The sequence below is a fragment of the Salvelinus sp. IW2-2015 genome, linkage group LG20 (assembly GCF_002910315.2).
Source record: "Salvelinus sp. IW2-2015 linkage group LG20, ASM291031v2, whole genome shotgun sequence".
NCBI classification, from domain to species: Eukaryota; Metazoa; Chordata; class Actinopteri; order Salmoniformes; family Salmonidae; genus Salvelinus; species Salvelinus sp. IW2-2015.
The window spans coordinates 75,064,598-75,071,676 of NC_036860.1; positions in this window are offsets into that span (position 1 = coordinate 75,064,598).

A 7,079-nucleotide genomic window follows, 5' to 3' on the forward strand; every position below is an offset into this window, starting at 1 on the left:
GATTGTATAACATGTTATAAGACTGTCATCTGATGAAGTTGTTTCTTGGTTAGTGACTAATTTTATCTCTATTTTGTCGGTTTTGTGAAAGCTACCTATGCGGTGGAAACATGGTGAAAATATGCGGTTGTGTGTTTGGCTATTGTGGTTAGCTATAGAAATACATATTGTGTTTTCGCTGTAAAACATTTAAAAATCGGAAATGATGGCTGGATTCACAAGATGTTTATCTTTCATTTGCTGTATTGGACTTGTGATTTCATGAAAATATATTATTATATGATATCCCTGTCCCGTATGGCTAGGCTATGCTAGTCAGCTTTTTTAATGAGGAGGATCCCGGATCTGGGAGAGAGAAGCGGTAGAGGTTTTAACAAGTGCAGGGAGTGAGGAACGTTGACAGGAGGCCTGCTCAATCAAAAGCCATGAAGGCATATCCTTCTGTCTCATCGCAGGTAAACTTCCCTCCAGAAAGACACAATGTTCAGATTAGCAGCCCAATAATACAGTTGAAGTGAGGAAGGCCAAAGCCCCCCTCTATCTTACTTGCATAAATGCTTCTTTGAAATTCTGGCTGCCTTGTTATCCAATAAAAATGGAGTTACTATTGAATCCAGTTTCTTAAAATAGCTTTGTGGTATGAAATTGGTAGACATTGGAAGAGGTAAAGAAACCTGGGTAGGACAACCATTTTAATAGCGTTTATACGACCAACCAAGGAAATAGGCGAGTTTTCCAAAAATCTATATTTTGTTTAAGCTGATATATTTTCATGTCCCAATTCGCTTTCAATAGCTGATCAAGGTCTCTTTCACTACAATGCCAAGGCTTGTGAACTTGTGCCCTCACTGTTCTAAACGGGGTAGATTGCACCAAATTGCAATCCACAGGCCGTGACATGCATCAACTCACTTTTTTTGCCAGTTTATCTTGTAGCCAGAGAAGGAGGCAAATGTATTTATCAAGTTAAGTAAGGGTGGAATAGAAGTTTTAGGCTTGGACAAAAACAAAAGAACATCGTCTGCATATAGGGAAATTTTGTGCTGTGTGTCTTTTATTATAACAGAAGATATATCGGCACATGCCCGAATGCGAGTAGCAAGGGGTTCCATGGCTATAGCGAAGAGAGCAGGCGAAATAGGGCACCCCTGTCGGCACCCCTTGAACAGGCGGAATGACTGCGACCTTTCCTGATTGGTTACCACGGACGCCATTGGGTGTGCATAAATAATTCTTATCCAATTAATAAATTCCTTTCCAAACCTGAAATGCTCCAGAACCGACATCATATACTTCCACTCAATCTGATCAAACGCCTTCTCTGCATCAAGAGCTATTACCACTGCCTCAACCTTATGATCATGATACATTACGTTGAAAAGGCGTCTCAAATTGTAGTATATATGTCGGCCCGGGATAAAACTGGTCTGGTCAGGGTGTATGATGTCGGAATTATATTTTTTCAATCGGTTTGCCAATATCTTTGTCAACACCTTGTTTTCTATGGGGAGTAACGACACGGGGCGATACGACGACATCTCCATGGAATCTCTATCTTTTCAAGATCAGTGCTATTGTAGCCTCATACAGTGTTTGCGGGAGTTTGGCATTTTCTTTGGAGTGTTTAAACATTCACAACATAAGTGGAGATAGACTGGCGCAGTACTTCTTATAGAATTCTATTACATATCCATCGGGCCCAGGGGCCTTGCTGTTTGGAAATTGTGCTATCGCTGTGTTAATTTCCTCTAAGGTTATCCCTGCATCGAGTGCAGCAGCTGCCCCCCTGTCTAGTTTAGGAAGTTCACATTCAGCGAGAAAGCGTTCCATAGTTTGTGGATGAGTAGCATCGCATTTTGATTGGTATAGCTCTGAGTAAAACTGCGCAAAGCATTTATTAATATCCTGCGGATCTGTTACTATTTTACCCTTCTTGTCTTTTATTTTGTGAATAGCTCTAGATGCCTGTACATGCCTTAGCTGTCTTGCTAATAATTTATGTGGTTTGTCCCCCAGTTCAAAATAACTTTGTTGCGTTCTAGCAAGTAAAGAGCTCACCCGTTTCGAAAGGATGGTATTGTATTCATATTTTAACTTTGTGATCTTCTCAAGGACTGTATACGAGGAATTTGTCTTAAAAACGTTCTCCTGTTCCCCTAACTCTCTTTCAATTTCTCTCAGCCTAGTATTGGCACGTTTCTTCCTCCCTGATGTATAAGAAATAATGTAACCTCTAATCACAGCCTTTAGAGATTCCCAAAGGGTGGAGTCGTCAACATCCCCCGTGTCGTTAGTTCCGAGGAAAAAGGCAGTCTGCTCCTTCAAATACTGACAAAAAGCCTCATCTTTCAACAAGTATGCGTCTAAGCACCACGGTCGCCGACCTGTCGACATATTGTTGAGTTTCAGCACCATGGACAGAGGAGAGTGGTCCGTAATTAGAATGGGGTGATAGGTAACCGACTCAGCTGCTGAAATTAGTTTGGAGTCCAACAAAAAATGGTCAATTCTGGAATATGATTTATGAACTGATGAAAAGAAAGAATAATCCCTGTCTGTTGGGTGCGTCAGTCTCCAAATATCGACAATGTTAAGGTTTGTCAACAATGTATTTAGACAGACACCGGCATTTGATTGTTGAAGTGACCTTGATAGCTGTTTGTCTAAAAGGGGATCGAACGTACAGTTAAAGTCACCTCCAACAATAACACTTGTATCCGAGATATTTGGTATGGCCTTAAATACCTTTTGAAAAAATAATGGATCATCGAAATTGGGTCCATATAAATTGACCAAGGTTATTGGTTTTGAATTCAGTGTACCAGCCACAATAATATACCGACCATTTGGATCTGAAATCGAGGTTGAGTAAACAAAAGGAATGTTTTTCCTTATCAMGTTTGCTACCCCTCTCGCTTTTGCATCAAAGTTAGACTGGTATATCTGACCGATCCAGCCGACTCGTAGCTTGGCCTGAGCGGAGCGTTTAATATGAGTTTATTGAAGAAGCACTATGTCAGCACCCAGTGATTTAAGATGAGAAAAAACCTTAGCTCGTTTCACGACATGCCCTAAGCCATTACAGTTCCAGCTGACTATCTTTATTCCACCTGGTCTACTCTGTGCTCGGTCACTATGTGGCATTTCTTATTTTAYAGCAAATTGCTGCTGTCATACAAAACCCAGAAGAAAACCGTCCCGCCGTGCGGGAGCTTGTCATGCCACCTGTATTAATAAACGTGAACATAAAACACAGACCCCGTCCCCCCTCCCGTCCCTTTACTGAGTGACTTCCCCAAACGAAGCACTCCTTGGCTAACACACAAACCTTAGGGTGTCTAGACATAAAGCTTGAACWAACTKGTKGTAAATAACACTTAACTTAACTCTCACGTTTGGGGGTAAGTGGCGCTAAAACATGACACGCCAAACAATGCTATATTAGCCACAACATCTCACCTATCATATAAGTCCCAATTTCTGATCTTCTGATCGAAAAGACATAGGCCGGGAATTCAATTCAAACACATTCCTGGCCTGTATTTGGCCATTTAGCCGTTCTGTATCCTCAGCCGGGGAGCTTGCTTGTCAAGAACAGATCGGCCTCTTTTGGGTTGTCAAACGTACGTGTTGATCCCTCGACTGTCACCTTAAACCGGGCTGGGAAGAGGAATCCATATRGGATGTTGGCCGCCCTGCATTTGTTGCGTACCWCATCATACTCTTTCCGTTGGTTCCTCACCTCCAAGGTAAGATCTGGGTAGAAAGACACCCTGGCTCCGTTGTAGTTAAGGGGGAACTTTTGACTAGCCAGCTTGAGGATGAGATCCCTGGTSTGGGGATAGTGCAGCCTTACAATGAATGGCCTTGGTGGCGCGCCCTTGGCCGGCTTCGTTGCCTGWGATCTGTGTGCGCGGTCGATCAGGATGGCCGTTTTGAAGTGTTCACTCCCCAGGAATGCCGGTATCAGCTCCGAGACAAATTCAGTGGGTWTCCCTTTCTCAGTGTCCTCCTGGATCCCACATATTCGGATGTTCTGGCGTCTTGAATGCGACTCGAGCATTTCCAGTCGGGCRTTCAGGGTTTTGTTGTAATTTTTGAACGTTGCGCACTGTTTCTCTATGTCCTGTAGCCTGGCCTCGTGATCGCTGTCGTCTGCTCAACCTCYTGCACCCTTCCCTTAGTTGCCTTCACAGTTTCGGCCAAAGTCCCAATACTCTTTGAGATATCAGCCAACCTTGTGTCCACCTTCTTGCTTYGTGAGTTTATGGCAGCCAGTATGTCACTTTGAGTAGGATCTGTGGGGAACTCTTGGAAGCTAGCCTCTTCAGCTAGCTCCTCGTGGGTCGGCGACGTTGAAATTGGTTCGTTGTCTATCTCATTCCAATTATCTTGTTTAGCGGCCCCTTTTTTTGGTGCCTTTTCCCTTTGTCATATTTGTTTGAAGTTATAAGTTGTGAGAGGTTAAGATAAATACTAATTTGTTTCAAAATAGAGCGGAGCTCTAGCAAAGCACGTCTACTCCATAGCACGCTCTCTTGGCCCCCCCCTCCCCCCACCAAGCTATCTTAACGTGAATGCACTAACTGTCAGTGGCTCTGGATAAAAAAGTCTGCTAAATCACTAAAATGTCAAATGTAACGTAAGGCCAATCAGACATTTTACCTCCTTTTCCCTTTCTCTCCTTTTCCCTTTCTCTCCATTTCTCTACTCTCCATTTCTCTCCRTTTCCCTTTCTCTCCATTTCTCTCCTCTCCTCCCGTTCTCTCCATTTCAATTCAATTCAAGGGGCTTTATTGGCAACTGAAACATGTGTTAACATTGCCAAAGCAAGTGAGGTAGATAATATACAAAAGTGAAATAAACAATAAAAATTAACAGTAAACATTACACATACAGAAGTTTCAAAACAATAAAGACATTACAAATGTCATATTATATATATACAGTGTTGTAACAATGTACAAATGGTACATTTCTCTACTCCTCATTTTCTCTCTCTCTCTCTCGCTCTTCTCTTCTCTTCTCTTCTCTTTTCTACCCCCCACTCCCCTTGCCTGGCTACCCAAACTTCTTGCTAGGCCAAACGCCACAACCACTGACAATTTCTAGAACGCAAACACATTCTAACCGTTCTGATTGGTCCCATAAACCGGTGGATTGGGTCAGCGCCAGAACACACGTGGGTAAAGCGACGTTTGGAAAATGTGTCATTGGCTTTGATACTCTGATTGGTAAGAGATGATCCAATCGCTGATGTCTTTGGTTTGTACAACACCCCTGATTTTGACATCAGCACAAACGGCTTCAACCATGGCAGTCTCAGACTGAAGTACGGTATGTAGCAAACATAGAGCCGAGGAATAATTATATTTGAGTTGTTAGCAATCCCCCTCTCGCTCCCTCCCTGTCTCTCTCTGCCCTGTGGCAATGTTGAAATGGCATCACATCCCTGTATTCTGCTTGTGTCCTTTAGGCCTCTCATTCCTTCTATTTCTGTCCAGAGCTCTTAAACTCTCATTAATGATATTAGTCATATTCTCTCACATCCACATCCTCCAATACATGTCTGCATACATACTTAATGTACAAACCACGACAGCCAACTCATGTCTTTTGATGTCTTCCCACATGCAACAAGACTAAATAGGGTGATACACATCTAATGAAAAATTCCATTGTAGTCGTTGCCCATGGCGATTTTCTATAAAGGGKATTTTTAATCAGTTCCTACTGTGAGAATGCCCACCAACAACAGAAATGGCAGTCTCTGTGTATCGCCCATGGAGGGCAGCAAAGCACTGCTGAGCCCCGAGCTATAAACTGTCTCAGACAACAACACTCACTACTGCCTCGCTGCGATTTAGACTGCAGACAACTGCATCAATCCCACATATTGACTAGTTACACATGCACCATAAACACAGCTTCTGTCCAGCTCCACTCTCTGTCAGTCATAGCTTGAATATCACCTCACACTTCTTCTGTTGAAACAAACTCAATCCAAGCAACAGTTCTAGAGACCAATGCTTTGTCCAAAATGGTATCCTATTCCCCATGGGCACTGATCAAAAGTAATGCACTATTTAAAGAATAGGGTGCCATTTGGCCACATCCCAAGACTCATTACCCCAGCTAGGAGCTACAGTATAGCTAGGCACTACAGTATTAGCTAGGCGCTACAGTATAGCTAGGCGCTACAATATAGCTAAGATACATGTATAGCTAAGCGTTTATAGCTATATAGCAGCTAACAATATTAGACAAGCGCTACAAAGTTTATAGCTGCAGATGACACAGGAGTCAAGTATGATCTAGGGGGTTAGCTACAGTATAGCTGAGGGAATGCTATCAATTATAGGCGTATACTGGAGCTACAGTATAGGGTTAAGAGCTACAGTTATAGCTGGAAGAAGAAGGCTAGCAGTGAATTATGTCTAAGATATAAGCTACCAACCCATTTATACTAGCTAGGCGCCCCCTATAGTCCTTATATCGGTAGTGAGACAAGGTAACAAGATATTAGATCGATAGGGATTCTACACCGTTTTAACGAGTCTACCGTGCAATAATTCATAACAGTATAAGCTAACGAAGCAATACCGTAAATGAATCTTAAGAATGCTGACAGTAATATAGCGATATAGGGCGCTGACAGTATATCTAGGGAGCTGACAATGATAGAGAAGAAATAAGTTAGCCAAGGAGACCCATAGCGGTGAGAGGATATAGGCTAGGACCAGCTGTACCAGGAATGGTTGTTAGCTATTAGCAAAGAGCCTACAGGTATTAAGCAAAGAGCTACAGGTATATCTAGTGAGCTATAGTATAGCTAGGAAGCTGATATAAGTATTACTTTAGGAGCAATACAGATATAAGTTCGTCAGGAGCTACATGTCATGGAGTTAATAGAACAAAGTGAGCGTCAGCAAAAGAGGTAATATCACTTGAGTAGCTGACCTGAGCCTACTATAACATAGGAAGCTAGCAGATATAGTCTAAGAGGAGCTTATAGTATTAGCTACGTGAGACTATTAGAGCGTGAGTGATCGTTTATGGAAGCCTATGACAGTTCATAA